This window comes from Mirounga angustirostris, unplaced genomic scaffold (assembly GCF_029215605.1).
Source record: "Mirounga angustirostris isolate CCGP_5_RB_7025 unplaced genomic scaffold, mMirAng1.0.hap1 SCAF_1, whole genome shotgun sequence".
In the NCBI taxonomy this organism is placed as follows: Eukaryota; Metazoa; Chordata; class Mammalia; order Carnivora; family Phocidae; genus Mirounga; species Mirounga angustirostris.
The window spans coordinates 48959389-48980527 of record NW_026991709.1 but is presented as its reverse complement, the minus strand read 5'-3'; positions in this window follow the sequence as shown (position 1 = coordinate 48980527).

Genomic DNA, 21139 nt, shown 5'->3' with positions numbered 1-21139 from the left:
AGGAATTAAAGAAGTTTGCCCATAGTCATTAAATATTATTATATTGCCTCAGGAAATCAGGGATGCCAACTGAACAATTCTACACTGTTAGTGTTGTAGTGGTCTGCAGTGTTGTATGGACTTCCTTACACCACCTTCGATGGACTGAGCATGTTGAGATTTATCAAAGTCCCCTCACTACGGACTTAGCCTTTATTTACTCTACTCTTTCCAACGTTTCTAGATTAAAAATACTCAGGTTTTGTACCATCACACAGCATCCCATTTAAAGTACCAATATATAGATACTGAAGTCTTTCTAAAAGTGTTTACTTGATGCTCAAGCATTGGTATCATTGCAAAGAAAAAACTGCTTTAATGCAGGCATGTTTTCATATTACACAAGAAAGGATTAGCATTCAATAAGTGTGCATTGAGTGAATGAATGAGTGGTGGAAGAGAGATATTTAAATGAGTGAAAGAATTTTATAATGGGCTTCAAAGACAGAACTTAAATGCCAAATTCTTAAACAACAAAAAAAGAGCATTTGTAAAGATTTTAAAATTAAGGTCACTAGGAAGTGCTTTTGGAGTTATTGTGGACCAAGAAATGCCACAATATATTGAGCCTTTAAAAAATTATATATAATACTTTTTCCATCTAAAAAGGATAATTGCGGGGCACCTGGGTGGCTCAGTTTAAGCGTCTGCCTTTGGCTCAGGTCATGGTCCCAGGGTCCTGGGATTGAGCCCCGCATCAGACTCCCTGGTCTGCGGGAAGCCTGCTTCTCCCTCTCCCACTCCCCCTGCTTGTGTTCCCTCTCTCACTGTGTCTTTCTTTGTCAAATAAATAAGTAAAATCTTTTAAAAAAAATAAAAAGGGTAATTGGTTTAAGAGCTGCTAAGAGAAGCAGTTAAATCTCTAGGGGAAAAAAAATTGCCTTTGCCTAAAACACATTTATTATAGGGATAACTTTAGTTTGTTAAGTTTGACTCTTGTTAAAATTGTTTTCAAAAGATCTAAACTTCAAAAGCTAAAATGCAACAAAAATATTTATGGAACCTAAATTGCCTGAATAATTACTTCTTATTATTTTTACCTTCACTTTTTATGTCCCCTTTATTAAAGCTTGTATGTCAAATATTGAGTAGCAACAGGGTAAGGACTCAAATAATCCCCCCACTGCTCATAAACAAGAGGCTATATCAAATCTGTACTAAGCATGTACACAATGGTTTTCTTTTCATAACAAAAAATAGTAGGTCAGTAAGTATCAGCATCAAAGGCCAAACTTAATAAGTAAAAATTTAGGCAAAAACAGCTGTCTTTAGTGTTTTATAAGGCTCTTAAAAGTTAGGCAAAAACAGTTGTGACTCATGGCACCTAGGTGTCCAATCCTTCATTTCAAAGCTCAGTAGACACAGTCAATGCTCTCTTCCTAGGAACAGGACAAAAGAAGTACCTGCAGCCTTTGAAGTTATCTTGTGAAGATAACCTGTCAATCAAATGGACTAGTGCCTCTAATATGCAAAACATTCAGAAAAAAATCAGAACAAAACTTCCTCACATCACTGAGACACTTAGCTTTGCCCCAGAAAATCACAAAATTGTGCAGACCTGTCAAACGTTACTATGCTGGGACATGAAAACATCAATATAACTGCATCTAGAAATTTGATTTCAGCAGTCTTTTGAGATCCATATCTATAGATCATATATATATGGATCACTGCATAGCTCATTACAGAGGAAGCCTACCATAGCTGACATGGCAGGCAGACTGACCATATAACCCCAATTTTCTCTCACTGGCAACTTTTTGATGCTTTTTTTCCTCCAGGGCTATAGTTTGCTTTCTTCTTAGAATCAGCTTAACAATGAGTTGTAATGGAAATTTTGCCCTAAAAATGTTTAGTCATGGGTTCAGTTGGTTAGAAAACAGCTAATGAAGCCAAGGTCACAGCTTTTACTGGTATGAAATTCATGTGGAAGAAAAATATTCCACACCAGCTCCTGCTCAGGATCAGTAATCTCCCACTGGAATATCATTGGCCAAAGGGGGACCGGTTTGAAGAGTGGGGAGGGTCTACATCCTACCAGCAGTACAGGATAGCCAGTCCCATGATCATTCTTATATTTATATTAGTAGCTATGAGTTGCTAAATTAGGTTTAGAAATAAGAAGAGGGGTGTTGCAACATCTCTGCCCTTGAGCTCCACACACCCCAAGTGAGGGAAGAAGGACAAATAAAAGAGATAAATAATAAATGCTAAAGTATAGCATTTTTTAAGGACCAAGTAAATAGTGCAGCCAGTAAGTGTAGATGGAGTGAAGAAAAGGGAAATATTAGGGGTGCCTGGGTGGCTCAGTCATTAAGCGTCTGCCTTCAGCTCAGGTCATGATCCCAGGGTCCTGGGATCGAGCCCCGCATCGGGCTCCCTGCTCCACGGGAAGCCTGCTTCTCCCTCTCCCACTCCCCCTGCTTGTGTTCCCTCTCTCGCTGTGTCTCTCTCTGTCAAATAAATAAATAAAATCTTTAAAAAAATAAATAAATAAATTTAAAAAAAAGAAAAGGGAAAGATTGCATTTTGTCATATAGTAAGCGGAGATTTCTGGAGGAGGTAACCTTGGCACTAGCCTTTTGAGCATGGAGAAAAAGTAGGAGATGGGTATTCAGTAAAGCAAACCCCTGATTCATCCTCATAGAGAAGCTTGGTACCCTCCACCTGGGAAAAAAATATAGCTTAGGCCTTTCAGTGTGCATAGCAGGAGGTCAACTCCTGTTTCTATTCCAGTACTACAAGCCTGTGGCTCATCCTTTAGTTAGCAATAGGGAATTCAGGAGACTGTGTTCAGAAAAAAAAATTCATATCTAAAGACCTGCTGAGAAAAGTGTACATCAAGGAAAATCATTTAAGACATCCACTCCTGAAGGCTTTCTAAGATCTATCCTTGGATCAAGTAAGAGCCTTATAAAGCTACATGTCATAACCACCTTCACTGAGTTATGCTTTAAAATTAAACTCTCTGAGTAGAACAGTGGTTACCAAGGGGCTGAGGGGTGAGAAAAATGGGGAGATGTTGGTCAAAGGGCACAGAATTTCAGTTATAAGATGAATAAGTTCTGGGGATCTAATGTACAGCATGGTGACTATAGTTAATAATACTGTATTGTATACTTGAAATTTGCTATGAGAGTAGATCTTAAGTGTTTTAACACACCAAAAAAAAAAAAAGGTAACTATATGAGGTTACGGATGTGTTAACTAATTTGACTGAGGTGATTATTTCACAATGTATACAAACATCAAAACATCACATTGGACACCTTGAATACATACAATTTTTGACAATTTTGCCTCAATAAAGTTGAAAAAAAATTAAATGCTCTGGCTTGGCAAAAATCTATCAAAAAAATAATCCCATACCTTTTTATCTAATAATTCCAATTCAGGCAATCTTTCTTTTTTTTTTTTTTAAGATTTTATTTATTTATTTGAGAGAGAGAATGAGAGACAGAGCACGAGAGGGAAGAGGGCAGAGGGAGAAGCAGACCCCCTGCTGAGCAGGGAGCCCGATGTGGGACTCGATCCCAGGACTCCAGGATCATGACCTGAGCCGAAGGCAGTCGCTTAACCAACTGAGCCACCCAGGCACCCCCAATTCAGGCAATCTTTCTATAAGGAATCTCCTCTTGATGTGTTGATATGTATATGTGATCATTCATTCTGCATTTTTTTTTTTTTTGTAACTGTGAAAGACTGGGAAGTGACATAATGCATACTGGCAGGAACGGGTTAACTAAATTAAAGTGCATACATGTGATAAATACTATGCAGCCCTTTAAAAAAGCACAGTATGAGTATGCCTACATATACTGACCTGGAACTCGCAAACTAGATGCTGATACCTGAATGAGGAGAGGCTACTCACACAAAGATCTAGGGCTAGAAGGCACCAGGTTTGGGTGACAACTGAAGCAAAACATCTTGGGCCAGGTGTACCAATGTACCAGATGTACCAGAGCCATCAATGACTGAAGTGAGATGGATGGGGAAGGGGAGAAGATAAAGGATTGAGATCTGAGCATGAGGTAGGTCACTTACAGCCCAAAGGTCATGGTAGAGAGTGACACTGTTCCTTAAATTTAATGGGAACCAGTAGAATATTTTAAGCAGATGCCCAGGTTTGTATTTTAAAACGGTCACTCTACCCTCTATATGGAAGATGAATTCTGTAGGGGTAACAGCAGAATGGGGTGCAGGATAGATAGATGGCCATTGCAACAGTCCATGCAAGAGACTTTGAGTGGTGACAGTGCAAGCAGTAAATGGTTTAGGGCAACATTCCAGAGATAAGATGCCTGTTTCCTCTTCTTTTTCATATTCATGTTTTTCTTTATTTTTATTGCAATGGTGCTGTTGTCAACTCCAAGCTTATTGTCCCACCTTGCATCTTTTTTGAAAGCAGGTGGGGTGTAAGTATAAAGTTCTAAATAAAAGAGTGTGTGCATGTGCGTGTGTGTGCACACACACATAAAGGTATGTGCTAAGTAGCAACAGCTTGAATATGCATGTGGAGGGTCAAAAGCCAAGTATCCAAAAGATCTGCTTTCATTCGTGTACTTTTAAAGATTTTATGTTCTTTATGTTTAAGACGGTATGGGCATAAATAGCTATGTTCATGGTGGTATAAAGATTAAAAGTCAATATTAAAAGTGCACAGTACAATGTCTAGCATTTTGAAGAAGGTCAGCAATTGCTTGGGATTAAAATGGGGAAGATCTAGGGAAATCTGGGCTGGGATACAAAGCAGCATTTTAGGAAGGTAGTATTAAGTTAGCTTCAGGAGCTAGTATATAAAGGGGAAAGGCCAGTTAGGAGATTATTTCATTCTTCACAACATCTATTTTAGAAAAGGAAAGAAGAGATCTCATTATCACCATTGACAGACAAAGAAGAGAATGACTCACCTCAGGTCAAACAACAAATCAGGGGCAGAAATGAGACCAGGCTGGAAAATCACGCCTCCTAGTCTAAGTACACTAATTCTCTAGACCCCTGCTGCCTACATTATTCATATACAGTATGTGAATCTGGCTATTCATGTGACCTTTTCTAAATATTAAAGCTCGCTGAAACCCACTAGATAAATAATATGCCAAAGGTCAGAAAATAGAGAAAACAGTGGTTTCTCCCAAGTTCTAAATTTTTCCCTTCTTTGAGTTTGTCTCTAATTTCCAATTTTCTTCTAAAATTAAAGCTTTTAGTTAAATGGCATTAAACTATTCCTCTCTGCTCCCACTGAATCCATATGTATACATGTCTATGGAGTTTGTGTGTGTGCATTCACACACGCATTTATCTCAAGGGTGAAAGTAATCTGTCACCATTAACTTAACTGTGCAGAAAATGCTTCTAAAGAGAAATTATCATTTAGTTTACCATATCTTTAGAATAAGTAAAGGCTTTTACAATTACCTGAGAGGAAGTATTGAACTCTGTAAATGTGAGAATTTAAAAGCCATGGTGATTAATGAAGGGAACAGCCTGCCCTATGAAAACAAAGCACCAAGATACTTTAGTAAGAAATTGCTATGATTTCATTGAGATACAGTGCATATTCAGATCAAGGAAATGTGAGTGAGGTAGTATTCAGAACAGGTAATGGATAATGTCATCCTCTAGATTTATTCAAGTGTAAGAAGTAGTAACTCACATGGGCTCACTGCATTTGTGCTTCCCCAGACCTAGAGATGTACCAGTTGGGACAAGATAGAAGGGACCTACATAACAAAGACCAAATATCTCTGCTTTAAAGAAGTTGGGACTTTATTCCTTCAAATACCTCATCAGAGTTCTCCTACTCACTTCCAACTGATAACCGGTGGAAATACCTAGATTATTTTCTAGTATCAGCGTAAGACTAAATGACACATTGATTAGAGAGTCTCTCTCCAAGCAACATTCACTTGCAAAAAAGGAGTTTATATAAGTCTACCCAGTGAAGGTATGTCATTAAATATTACAGTATCTAGGGGCTCCTGGGTGGCTCAGTCAGTTAAGCATCTGACTCTTGATTTTGGCTCAGGTCACAATCTCAGGGTTGTGAGATCCAGCCCCATGGTCCGGCTCCATTTCAGCATGGATCTCCTTGAGATTCTCTCCCTCTGTCCATCCCTCTGCCCCTCCCACCTTCTCTCTCTCTCTCTCTCTCTCTTTCTCTCTCACTGTCTCCCTAATATAAATAAATAAATCTTTTTTAAAAATTACAGTATCTAAAGCAGTAACAGGAAAGAGATAATGGAGAGGAAAAGGATTTTCCTTCACAGTTTGCCAGTGATTCCCACTGACAGACTCTGTCCTTGACCAAACTATAATTAGGTCCTTCTGAGACTTCTTCTCAACTAGGTTTTGACCTTGACCTTCCATGTCTATCCATGCCAAACCCATTTTCATCAAGAATTCTGCTAAGTCATCTCCATACCATCAATATCTGATCACATTTGATACCTGACCAAGTTCCTCATCCCCTACTTTGATGTCTGATCATGTTGCCTTCAGCAAGAATCTTATTGATTTAGCAAGAATCTATCTACCCACAATGTTGCAGAAATTTTCCATCCACTGACCCCCTCACTCTGCTCCTTGGCTATAAAATCCTCACTTGTCCTTAGTATATATTAGAAATTGAATTCAGTTCCATACTAAAGCTTCTGTCCCCTATTGTGATAATACTGAATAAACTCTGTTTTTACCACTTTCACCTAGTGTCTAGCTCTGTTTCTCTTTGATGCCACATAAGAGCCCCCTCTCCGCCATTAAACAGCATCCTTACATTTCTTGTAACACCATTAATTCTTCTGGTGATAGTAAAACTAGGACTGGGCATGCATGGATTTGATGGTCAAAAATTGTTTTCTGTCGTTAATTGAAGGGTATGAAAAATATGCTGTGAGAAGTGGTAGAAGTTGCTGGAGAGAAAGTAACATACATATCATCCCTATTTTCTTCCTCTTCTTTTTATCATTAGGTATAATTTCTTATGTGGTTGTCGCTGTTGCTAAACACTTTGCCTGTATCATTGTACTTAATCCTTACTATAAATCTACAAGATATGAACTAAGTAATCTGCATTTTAGAAATGAGGCCACAGAGGCTTATTTGTAAGTGATGAGCCAGGACTCTAGTCACTTGAATCTAGAGCACTTTCCTTTACCATTCTGCTTAGAGAAGTTACCAGATGGAGAAGTGAAGAGCATATGCCCAACCACACAAAGGCTGGAATGAGAACAGCATGTTTATGGATCACCAAGAAGTTCAGTACTGGTTGTGGGAGCAGGAAAGTGGGTAGCGGGGTGTGGTGGTTCAATGACCAGGCTTTAGAGAGATAGCCAGCACCACTCCATTGGAACGCTGCTTCCGCTAACCTGCTGATCTTGGGGAAGTTATTTAGCATCTCCCAGCCCAGTTTCCCCATCTGGGCTGTACTGTATTAGCTATTATTCATATTATTATCTTATTTCCTGGATCCCCAAAGGTCAAGTTTTTCTAGTTTGATGTCTCTAAAGATCAAGATGGGTCATATAATCAATATACAACAATCTTTTCACCTATGAGGCAGAGGAGTGTCAACCCAGCTGTTTTCATCCTGAATAGAGGAAGCTATCTGCCTAAAAGGTGTTTGTTCATTAACTTGTTTTAGTTCTTTACACTGGTAGCATCACATGCAATTTAATTTTCACTGAAATGTGGATCTCTAATTGTCACTTAAATGTCTTCAAAAAAGGGCTATAAGGCAGCTTGAATATGCAGAAAGTCTTCTGTCTGTCGCATCCAGGTAATGCAATTAGAGACAGAAGACATTGCCAGTGTTTTAGAATAAATCATAAGACTTTTAAAGGTAGCGAAGCCTAGCAGGGCTGATTCATGCATCGTGAAGGACTATCACTGGAGTGCCAACATCTGCCTGACAAATGTTTCTACTAGGTTTTTAAGAGAAGCTATTAAACTTCCAACAACATGTAATTCAATTAAGAAAAAAAAATGGAACTATGAATTAACAAGAAGCAAATGCAAACAAAACACCTTGAGACAACAATGTCTATCTCTAAAGAAATTGTGAACATGAGCTATGAAGAGCAACATGCCAGGATCAAACTACACAACTTCCAACAGCCTAAAGAAAATCAAAAGAATCACTTGATTCTGACTGTAAGGAAAACGCAAGCTCCAAGTTCGGTTGTCATATTAAAAAAGATAAAAATATGTAATTGCATTAACATAATCTATTGTTAACTGATAAAGCAAATATTTGTATTTTGTACCCACCTCCAAGTCTAATGAAATTGGTTTTATGTCTTACAATAGATGGTATCTTTGAGACAAAGTAATATGATGCTATCATTATGAGTGTATAGAGGTAGATTAGTTTCCTTATTGCTGTTGTAACAAATTACCACAAAATTAGTGGTTTGAAACAATACAAATATATTTTCCTCCAGTCCTAAAGACCAAAAATCCAAAATGGGTCTTATGGGGCTAAAATCAAGGTGTTGGTAGGGCTGCCTTCCTTCTGGAGCCTCTGGGGAGAATCCATTCCTTGCTTTCCTGGCCTCTAGAGGCTGCTTTCATTCCTTGGCGTAGGTCCACTTTCCCCCTAAAGACAACAATTGCATAATTCAGGCTTCTGATTCCACTGTTGTGTCTTCTTCTCTTACCATCCTGCCTCCCTCTATCCCCTGTAAGGACCCACTAGGATATTCCAGGATAATCTCCCCATCTTGAGATCCTTAACTTAATCACACTACAAATATTTTTTTTGCTATGTAAAGTAAAATAGTCACAGGTTCTGAGGCTAGGACATGGACGTGTTTGGGGATCTGTGATTCTGCCTACCACAAGAGGTAAGCTAGAAGTGAATTGGGGAGGATTTTGTTTACCATGTCAGGCATTTGGATTTTTGACCCTAAGCAGTGGAGTATCAATAAAGGTTGTCATCTACTTCCTGAGTTCTTCCTTTTTCTACCTGATTGATGTTTTTGCTACCATCAATTCTCTGTTATCATCAATTTAAATTTATATTCAGTGTCTAATCTCACAATTCAGGAATTTTTCCTACTGCTGTGCTCTATCTGTAAGTCTTTACCTCTCCTCTCCCTTTCAATTGTTCTTGTTAAGGGTCGTCTTTTGAAAGGGAGCCTCTATCCTCTGAAAAAGCCTTCCTCAAATCAAAATTTATCACTACCCCCATTCCTTTCAAATTGTACTTCATAAAATTTAGAAATCTACAAATGTGGCACAGAGTTGATTTGTTTAGAGAAGGCAGCTCCATGTTTAAAATGAAAGGGTGAAACCACAATACCGGATCCAGGCTCAGAGACATGGAAACAACATCCTGAGGACTGTGGGCATCACTCTGGTTAATTTTACAAGTCCAATTTTAAAATCACTTCAGAAAGCTCTATGGAGACTGAGGGTAACTCTTAACACTGTCAACAACATCAGTAATCAATGAACAACTTTTTTTTTCATTTTCTTCAAAAATAAGAAGTAAATGAAAGGAAATGAAAAACAAAAATTTATGTCAATGAAACTTCTAAAGTTTCCAATTTAAACATAAAAGCCAGGAAATGCAAGTTAAGTATCTCAAGGGATCATTAGCTTGTTCATATTTCATGTGCTTCATTTTAAGGTATAACACTTAACAGTATAATTAGCAATCAAAAATATTTTATCTGTGCACTGTGGGTGTTTGATGCTATTATGAGATCCTTTTTTGCATTTCCTGACTCCTGTGTTTAAACGAATAACCTTAATGTTGCATTATTGTAGTGTCTTGCATTAGTTATTTATGGCTTGTAAATGAAATAGATGCTCTAGCAGGTCTTTTCTCCCTCCAACTTCTGTAGATAATTTCTGCAGACACACATTTTATGAACCAATATTACAGAAGCTCTATAAAAACCATAATGGAAAACAACACAATTCTTGCTGAAATGTATGGGGGTTCTAAAAGGTTTTTTACTTTGTAACAGTTATGTTGTATCTCTTTGAAAGGTTGTTACTTGTTTTGCTTCTTTATGCCATCACACCAATTTTACCTTGTGCTGAAAACATATTTCAAAAATTAAAGCTCCACAGCAATTTCCAACATATCAAGGGCTTAAATGCAGCCTTGTAAGACCTGCATTATGCTCTTTGCTCTAAAAGTCACCAAGATCCCTGGTAAAGGACAGTGAGTCAGTACTTATTGATATGCTAATTATGAAAATCATTCCTTTGATATTCATGATTTTTCATTGAAACATTTCATTTGCAAATGGCAAAGTGATAATAGTTAAAATGCCAAAGATATTTCTAATTAAAAACCAACTGAAGACTCTAACTTTCAAACATAATGAGCAGGTTTATCAAATGTAAAAAAAAAAAAAAAAAACTCCACAAAACAGATGCAATGTGTATGAATCCATTTCCTCACATGTCAGGTAAGAAAGATTTCTAAAAAAAAAAGAAAAAAGAAAAGATTTCTGCCACATCTACTTGCCCTCAGACAGCTCCTCTCAGCCCCCAAATCAATGGAGAAGAGTAAAAAGTATTCAAAAATCCCAACTTCTATTCTTTTCCTGTCTAAATCCAAATACTGTTATACTAACATACTCTTACCCCTCATAGTGCACTGATAAAAATTTGGATTTTACCAGTCATTGAATGTAAAATTAGAGATATGATGAAAATATCTGTTCAGTATAAGAGCCACTATGAGAAAATGACTTTTTGGCCAGATCCTGTGATATTACTGGGACATTGAGCTCATGGAAGAGCACAGCTGCTATTTTAATACAATTCTGGGCTGGTAGTTGACTTGGACAGGTCTCTTAATTTACCAATTCAGTCATCTAAGAAAAAAATGCTAAAATTTTTTGTTACTTGTTTACATTTCTCAGTTCAATTTTAATCTTAGAAATCTTTGGTTCCAATATATAATTATAATACATAATGCAAATGTATATAAGTATCCTTTCCCTAAAATTCTTATTGTATCAGCCTCAGATAAGAAATTATAGATGTACCAAATGTTGTGTTTGAAGGGAGAGGGAAAAGGGGTAGTATGCTTATTTTCAGATCTCAAGCAAATGTTTTCAAAAATTTCCTGCTCAATAATTTATGATTTTGATGTATATAACACCCTAAATATATTTTGTTGAACTACAGTCTACTGTATCTTAATAGCAAAATCAACACATTTGCATGAGGTTACTCCATAAAATGTGCAACTGCTTTTGAAGTTTAACTTAGTTGTGGGAAGACAGTTATGGTAGCATCTTTAGAGAAGGATTTCTGAGATTTCTTCTGGTTGCCCAATTTTTCTTCCAGCACAAAACCAGTAGCCCTAATTTACACTAAGTACCTGAGAGAAGATAGGCTATCCTAGAGCAGAGAGCAGCAAACTTTTTCTGTAAAAAGTCAGATAATAAATATTTCAGTCTTTGCAGGCCCCATATAGTCTCTGTCACATACTCTTTGTGTTTTTGTTTGTTTGGAGTTTTTCTTTTCAGTAACACTTTAAAACGTAGAAACCATTCTTAGGTATGGGCCATAATTTAGCCTGCAGACTATCGTTTGTCAACTCCTGTTATGGAGGAAAGGAACACACTACTGAATTTAAATTGCCACGAGGGTAAGTACGATTCCATCATACTGTAACTGGGACAAAAGGCCTAAGAGCACCTGGGCCCCAGAGGTCCCAGACCAGGGTGGGGCACTCAATGCTAGTAAATCCAGACAAACAGACATGAGTGGTGCTGAAAATAGAAAGGACTTTATTTCAGTGAGGTCAACACTGGGGAGACAATAGAAAGTGTCTCAAAAACTGTCTCCAAAGTGCTGCAAATACTTAGGTTTATATAAGGAAAATGTGGGACAAATGTTGATGGGTCCATGCAGCTGGGCAGTAAAGGTCAGGTTGATCACTGTCACCGGGTCAGTCACACAGGGTCTTGCTGGTAATGGGGCAATCATTACTGCTTGATTAGTTTCAGTCCCCATCATGGATGCTTTGCCCTCTAGGTCTTTTGCCTGAGTTTAAGAGATAAACTGGAAAAAAGAATTTAATCAGGGGGCGCCTGGGTGGCTCAGTTGGTTAAGCAACTGCCTTCGGCTCAGGTCATGATCCTGGAGTCCCGGGATCGAGTCCCGCATCGGGCTCCCTGCTCAGCGGGGAGTCTGCTTCTCCCTCTGACCCTCCCCCCTCTCATGCTCTATCTCATTCTCTCTCTCGAATAAATAAATAAAATCTTTAAAAAAAAAAAAAAGAACTTAATCAGTTAGAAAGTAAGGACTGAGGTCACAGTGGAGGCAATTAAGGTGACAGCTGGGTCCTCTTTCAATATAGTCATCCCTTACTGCCTAACAAAGCACTCCAAAATTCAAAAGTACAACGGCAATAATTTATTTTGCTCACACATCTGCAGTGTGTACTGGGCTCAGTGGGGACAGCCACCATTGCCCCACATGACAGTGTGCTGCAGGGCTCAGCTGGGACTAGAGCAGCAGCTTCCACAATAGCCCACTTATGCCTGCTCAGAAGGTTCAGGCTATCAGTTCCTTTCCAGCGGGCTTCTCAAAGGAGTTCCTTAAGTTTTCTCTAACATGACTGTGTTCTAAGAGGGTATGTTCCAAAGGAGAACTAAGCAGAAGCTGTATCACTTCTTGCAATGAGCTTCACTACCTCTTCTCTGCTGTGGCCATAAGTGCACCTAGAGTCAAGGAAGCAAACATACATATCCACCTCTCAATAGGAGGAGTACTGAAGAAAGGAGTGCCACTTGGGAAATGTTGTTGCAGCCATTGGGGAATGTGCAATCCCACAGTACCCAAGCAGATTTTAAAATGTACACTTGTCAGGGCACCTGGGTGGCTCAGTTGGTTAAGCATCTGCCTTCAGCTCAGGTCATGGTCCTGGGATGGAGCCCTGCATAGGGCTCTCTGCTCAGCAGGGGAGTCTGATACTCCCTCTCCCTCCCCCCACTCATTCTTTCTCCCTCTTTCTCTCTTTCTCTCAAATAAAGAAAATCTTAAAAAAAAAAAAAAAGGTACACTTGTCCCTTGACAACTGCAGATTAACTTTCCTCTGCTTGCTTCTCTCATGTAGGGCAATTTGGGGCAGAGTTAAGTCAATAAAGTACACCTTTATAATCTAGTCCTAAAGAAGGCTTTGAAGTACTCCATAAACCTTTCTGCAAGTCTAATGTATTTAGTTGCAGGATTTAAGTTTGGAAAGTAGACTCCCTAAGCTTCTTTTGCCAAAAAACTGGCAGAAGTTCAGCTCTGCCATTTGTGTGAAATGAGTTAAGGAAGTCAGGATACATCAGCAAACCAAAAGAGAAGTATATGTTAGGTGGATTATTCCCCTCCTGGATAGTTTCTCAAGGAGACTAAAAATTTACTTAGTCTCTAAATTAAAAAGGACATGGGGTCTCTCTGATATTTTTACTTGGGAGTCTAAGATATTACTGGGCTTACAGATTTGTTATTTGAGATGTTTTTCAATTTCAGCAGTTTAAATTTACCTCTAAATTGCTTCACTTTGCAACATTCCAATACTTTCTTACATGTTGGGATATTGATCTAGACACACGGCTATGAGTAACCAGTTAAGCAGTGCGTGGCAAGGAAAAGACAGGTTGTGGTGTGCACCACTGTCCATCTCAGCAATCAATTTAGAACACTACAATTTTTTCAATTGTTTAGAGATCTATATTTCTTGTGCAGCACACATGCACTTCATGTTTGTTGACCTTTGCTTTGATGTTCTCCTGCTCAAGGGGGAAGCTGACAGGCTTAATGGACATATCTGCATCATGTTGAATTATTAGGGTAATGCAAACACCTTAAAAACTTGTTTGCTCTAAATATCTGAGCAAGTCAGACTTAACTGACTTACAAATTTTAATTTTTAATTACTATGATATTTTCTAAATAGGAGGAACTCAAGGGTAGAAATCAGATTGGGGACAGAAGTTGAGGGCCTGCTTTGAAGCTATGTAGAATAGAAATCACACTGTTTTTATATTGTATATTTATTGCTAAGTCTTAAAATTATCTTTGTGAGGAAAGCGCATAGCTTTAATACAGAGTGCATGTTTATTTGGGGAGGTGTGGGAAAGTCTTTGAAGACTATTGGGACCTAATTGCCCCTTCCATCAAGTAATGCTTCGGCATTGTAGGGGAAGAAAAATAATTTTCCTACTACCCTTCTGAGTTCTCAAAGACAGATTAACAAGAGAGAAATAAACAGAAGTTTATTATCATGTATACCTTATGTATACATAGGAGATCGCCAGGAAAAAAATGAGTAACTCTTTGAGGTGGCTTAGAATTCAGGCTTATTCACCATCTTAAAAGGGAAAGGGGAGGGGAGGATGTAGCCCTCTGAGGGAACAGTAAATATATTTTAAGAAAGATAAATGAGCCCTTAGAAGAATAGGTGTGACGTTTTGTGACAAAGTTTGTCTGGGTGTGATGTGACTTCTAGTCCCGTGTCCCATGATGAGTCAATCCCCCCTGAATGATATAACCCATGGGAGGGGATTGATAACAACTGAGTTCCCTTTAGACGATCTGTCTTTAGACAGATAAGTGGGGTTGAGAGACAGCCTCTTCCTGCATGTGCTGTTTTTCAAGATTCTGCAGCTAAAAATAATCAACATACCAAAGCAAAATATTTGGAGGTGGTATGTCCTGCACTCCTAGAATCATATTTTGGGTTTATATAGTCTGCCATCCTTCAGCATTAACTCTGAAAACTGATAAACTTGCCAATATAACAAGGAGGTATGACAAATTAAACAACCCTTTGGCCTCTTTTACAAACATCTCTTTAGAAACCTTCAAGGCTAAAATATATTTACATTTTTTCAATATCCAGTCTGCTATCTACCCTACTATCATCACATAATGCAAATAATTCTCAATAATTCTTCCTTCAATCAGCATCAGAAAACCATGAGAGTCAAGATCTCATCTAAGAATATAATCATTAAATTTTGTTGCATTACCTAAAGGCCTGGCAAGAGAAATTATATTAAAACTCACCATCTGAGAATATGTCGGCATCTGATTCATAGGTTATATATTAAACTCAATCCTATCTTTGGATCAAGATATAGAACCAGAAAGCCTTAGAAATGAACCACATTAACCTACACCCATGCAGAATCATTTTCTCTGAGTTATGCCTCAATATTCAGCCCTAAATTTATACCTAGTGTCCAAATGAGAAAAAAACATGAAGGATGCTGCCATCATTCTATAAAATCAAAGTAAAATTATTGCCTTTCAGATTATTCAAGGCCTCTCACATTGAAATTTTTAGAATAGGAAATACAATATTTCCTTTTTGATATGGCTTGAGGTTGCTTGGGCATGGTAAGCACATGGTTTAACCTAGAACTGTATTCCTTTAAAGTAGCTGGGAGAAGTCTAATGGAAGGTAATAGTCCCTCACCAAAAATAATAAATTTCTTTTAGAATTCAATACCTAGGAGGAACTCTGAGTCAAGATGTCATGCCAACCATATGCGTTGACCCTTTTTGCCTCTGAAAAACTTACTAAATTAATTATAAGGGAATAAAACATAATAACTGAAACTGAGTAGTGACAATCCCAGGGCATACCAGCTCCATTGTTATTTCTTAAGGACCAGCCTTCTTCATTTACTTAATTACCTGCCTAGTCATATGGGCATTTGAGTGTACAGAGTGTCCACAACAAGGAAGGAATCACAAAGGGGAGGTAGCGCAACAAAATGATGGTGCAAGAAAAGAAGCAACTGCTCATAAAAGTAAGTGTGGAAAGAGATACAGCTGAGGTGGAGGTCAGATTTCTAAATGCCTAGACAAAGATAAGACTTGGGAGTAAAACTAAGAATGTTAATTAAGAGGCAGTGTCCCACCTTTTTCTATCATCATCTGGCACCAAGATATCTGTTGCTTGGACCAAAAGAATTAAAAGTCTCTTCTCTAAAGGATTATCAAGCAACCAGAAAATAGTCTCAAATTCTGACATTTTTTTTAACAGTTGTAAAAGTCACATGTCGGCCCAGTTGTTCTAAAGTAAACTTATCAAAAGCCCCAACTGAACTCTGATATGCTTTATATTGTTTTATTTTAAAATATGAATTGGCAGCAAATTACAATGAGATCTTTGAGGCAAGTCTGCCACGTGAAACTGACGTTAAAGAGAAAAATGTTATTCCAGAGGAATTGGACATAATTTAGAGAGTAGAAAGAACATTAAAATAAAGAAAATAATGTCCTCAGAAATAAATGAGTATATATGAAAATAAAGTGATAGATGGCAGATAGACATACTGTGGCAGAACGGGGAAATCCAACAATATCTGGTGAAATTAAAAAAGATAACATCTTTTGAAAAGTTAATAAAAATCACTGAGATATAAAAATCTTAAAATGTTACCAAAAAACTAAAGAAGAAGACAGAAAATGAGAGAAGATATAAAAGATATAGAGATTATATCAGTATATAATCCAAAAGGTCCAATATCTAACCAACTAGAGATCACATGATACAACCAAAGTGGACAGAAATGAGAAAATCATCAAAGAGGAAATGAGTGAGAATTTCTCAGAATTGAAGGACATGATCTCAGGATTGAAACAGTAGACTAAGGGCTCAACATAATGAATGGAGAAACACCTATATCTAGACACTTGATTGTGAAATTTTGGAGTGCCAAAGATAGAAAATTCCAAAAGCTTCTGGGGGAGGGGATTAAACTTTACCTCTAAATGAAGGAAAATGACAAGCAGAAGACTTATCATCAATACTAGATGCCAGAGAGTGGTACACCAGTGCTTTCAAAATATGAGAGAAGATGACTCTTAACCTAGAGGGAAGTCCCAGATTATTGCTTTGAGTCAAGAGTCAGTCTAGATTGTTAGAGCAGGAAAACCAGCTAGTGGTTAAGGATCATGGTATCCAAGAAAGGGGGTCAAGAAAGAATATATAATATAAACAATATTTTTAAAATAATGACAGGGTACAAAAGAATATAGTGAAGGAATGGGAGCAGGGCATTTCAATGTACAAAAGTCTGATGGGCTTTTCAACTTAATATTCTCATATCATCAGAATAATGTGAAAATTCATATAAGCTTTCAAAATTTAAAACTAATCTACAGGCAAAGTATAGAAAACATGTATGTTATAAAATGGAATATGTTTTCATCAACCTTGCTTTTGTAAAAGTAAAAATGACAGAAGTTGGAAGATGAGGGAGAGTGGAAGAGAAGGGACCAGGTGCTAAAATCCTCATCTTATAAAGTGTGGGGTCTAGGTCGCCTGGGTGGCTCAGTCATTAAGCATCTGCTTTTGGCTCAGGTCATGACCCCAGGGTCCTGGGATCGAGCCCTGCATTGGGCTCCCTGCTCAGCGGGAAGCCTGCTTCTCCCTCTCCCACTCCCCCTGCTTTTGTTCCCTCTCTCGCTGTGTCTCTCTCTGTCAAATAAGTAAGTAAAAACTTTTTAAAAAATTAAAAAAATAGAGTGTGGAGTCAAGAGATACATCTTACAGTCAGTGTACAAGAAAAATGATGCAAATATATAAATTAAAATTATTAAAGTAGCCAGTAGAGGATTGAAAAATAATAATGTAATTTAATGAAAGGCTGGAGGAAATGATGGGGTAGAGTGGATAGCTAAATCCTTGCTATCATGGCAGAAAATAGAAGATGTCAAGAAATAACATCAAGAAATAACAGCATAATCATATTATTTAGAAATGCTAAGATGACAACTGGGACAAGCAGCTGAAAGAATTAAAAATGGATACTTCTGGAGAGGGAGACTGGAGTAGGTAGGTCTTGTTTTCATTATAAATAATTCTTTTTTTTAATTTTATTTTCTTTTATTTAAATTCAATTAATTAACATATAGTATATTATTAGTTTCAGGGGTAGAGTTCAGTGATTCATCAGTTGCATATAACACTCAGGGCTCATTCCATCATATGCCTTCCTTAATGTCCATCACCCAGATACCCCATCCCTCCACCCTCAGTTTGTCACACAACCTTATTTTTAAATAGTTGTGTGCATAACAATTAAAAAATATAAGACTAATTCAATACCTGTAACTGCAAAAATGTAATAATAAAGGTACTAACATTTAATATATTAACCTCTTAAATACTATAGTTCAATTTATCTGTCTTGTACCCATTTATTCCTGAAGGCTAGCGTGCATCTTTGAAATGAACACACTATTTTTTAGACATAATTTTATCCAACACATTTTAAAAATATCTAGGAAGACACAACCTCTTAGGTTCTGAAATTGCTGATTAAAAGTAAGTTTCTGAGCAAGATGGCAGAGGAGTAGGAGACCTAAATTTCGTCAGGTCCCAGGAATTCAGCTAGATAGGTATCAAACCATTCTGAACACCCACAAACTCAACTGGAGATCAAAGAAAAGAATACCAGCAACTGTATGAACAGAAAAGCGACCACTTTCTGGAAGGTAGGATGTGCAGAGAAGTGAATCTGAGGTGATATAAGGGAAGATAGAACCCGGGGGGAGGGAGCCTCTGTCAGCCAGCTACGGGCAAGTGATAGAGCAGTGGAGCACAAAATCGGAACTTTTAGAAGTCAGCTCCACTGAGGGATGTCACTCCAGTGGCTAAGGCAGGGGGGTGGGGGAGGAACCCTTGCTGGGACAGTGTCGTCTCAGGACCCTTGGGGTCACAGAAAGACCTGGGGTGCCTGAGCATGGCAGAGCTCCCAGGTACCGGAGCAAGGGAGCCAACTGCAAAGATGGAGCCAAGGAGTGGGCTCTCAGCTCAGGGTTGCCACAAACTGTGATCCACAGCACAGTTGGGCCACTGCTCTTCCAGCAGGGACCCAACAAGTGGCAGATCTGGGGAGGATCCCCTACCTTCCCCGGGAGGAGTGGCGTGGGAGTGCACCACAGGAATCTGCTGGGTTTGGAGACTCCACACAGGGTCATGTGCCAGAGATAGAAATGCTCTGTCACTGGCCATGTGAGCATGGAGTGTGGTCAGAGACCAGGGAGACAGGAGTGATTGACTGCTTTTCTCTGGGGGCTTACTGAGGAGTGGGGCCCCAAGTTCTCGGCTCCTCTGGGGCAGAGATTAGGAGCTACCATTTTCACTCTCCTCCTCCAAAGCTGTAGAGAAAGCTTGCAGGGAACAAAAACTACCAAGAGCAAACCCAAGCAGATTACTAGCTCGGCCCCTGGCAAAACAAAGAAACACATCAACAACAATACAATAATAGTAGGACACTTTAACATCCCCCTCACTGAAATGGACAGATCATCTAAGCAAAAGCTCAACAAGGAAATAAAGGCTTTAAATGACACACTGGACCAAATGGACTTCACAGATATATTCAGAACATTCCATCCCAAAGCAACAGAATACACATTCTTCTCTAGTGCCCATGGAACATTCTCCAGAATAGATCACATCCTAGGTCACAAATCAGGTCTCAACTGGCACCAAAAGATTGGGATCATTCCCTGCATATTTTTGGACCACGATGCTTTGAAACTAGAACTCAATCACAAGAGGAAAGTTGGAAAGAACTCAAATACATGGAGGCTAAAGAGCATCCTACTAAAGAATGAATGGGTCAACCAGGAAATTAAAGAAGAATTAAAAAAATTCATGGAAACCAATGAAAATGAAAACACAACTATTCAAAATCTTTGGGATGCAGCAAAGGCAGTCCTAAGAGGAAAGTATATAGCAATACAAGCCTTTCTCAAGAAACAAGAAAGGTCTCAAGTACACAACCTAACCCTACACCTAAAGGAGCTGGAGAAAGAACAGCAAATAAAGCCTAAACCCAGCAGGAGAAGAGAAATAATAAAGATCAGAGCAGAAATCAATGAAATAGAAACCAAAAGAACAGTAGAACAGATCAACGAAACTAGGAGCTGGTTCTTTGAACGAATTAACAAGATTGATAAACCCCTGGCCAGACTTATCAAAAAGAGAAGAGAAATGACCCAAATCAACAAAATCATGAAAGAAAGAGGAGAGATCATGACCAACACCAAAGAAATACAATTATAGAACATATTATGAGCAATTATATGGCATCAAATTAGATAATCTGGAAGAAATGGATGCATTCCTAGAGATGTATAAATGACCAAAACTGAACCAGAGAGAAATAGAAAACCTGAACAGACCTATAACCAGTAAGGAAATTGAACCAGTCATCAAAAATCTCCCAAAAAACAAGAGCCCAGGGCCAAATGGCTTCCCAGGGGAATTCTACCAAACATTTAAAGAAGAATTAATACCTATTCTTCTGAAACTGTTCCAAAATAGAAATGGAAGGAAAACTTCCAAACTCATTTTATGAGGTCAGCATTACCTTGATCCCAAAATCAGACAAAGACCCCATCAAGAAGGAGAATTACAGACCAATATCCCTGATGAACATGGATGCAAAAATTCTCACCAAAATACTAGCCAATAGGATCCAACAGTACATTAAAAGGATTATTCACCACGACCAAGTGGGATTTATTCCTGGGCTTCAAGTTTGGTTCAACATCTGCAAATCAATCAATGTGATACAATACAGTAATCAAAGAAAGAACAAGAACCATATGATCCTCTCAATAGATGCAGAAAAAGCATCTGACAAAGTACACCATCCTTTCTTGATTAAAACTCTTCACAGTGTAGGGATAGAGGGTACATACCTCAATATCATAAAAGCCATCTATGAAAAACCCACAGTGAATATCATTCTCAATGGGGAAAAACTGAGAGCTTTCCCCCTAAGGTCAGGAACAGGGCAGAGATGTCCACTATCACCACTGCTATTCAACATAGTACTAGAAGTCCTAGCCACAGCAATCAGACAACAAAAAGAAATCAAAGGCATCCAAATTGGCAATGAAGAAATCAAACTCTCACTCTTTGCAGATGATATGATCCTTTACATGGAAAACCCAAAAGACTCCACCCCAAAACTGCCAGAACTCATACAGGAATTCAGTAAAGTGGCAGGATATAAAATCAAGGTACAGAAATCAGTAGCATTTCTATACAGCAACAACAAGACAGAAGGAAGAGAAATTAAGGAGTCGATCCCATTTA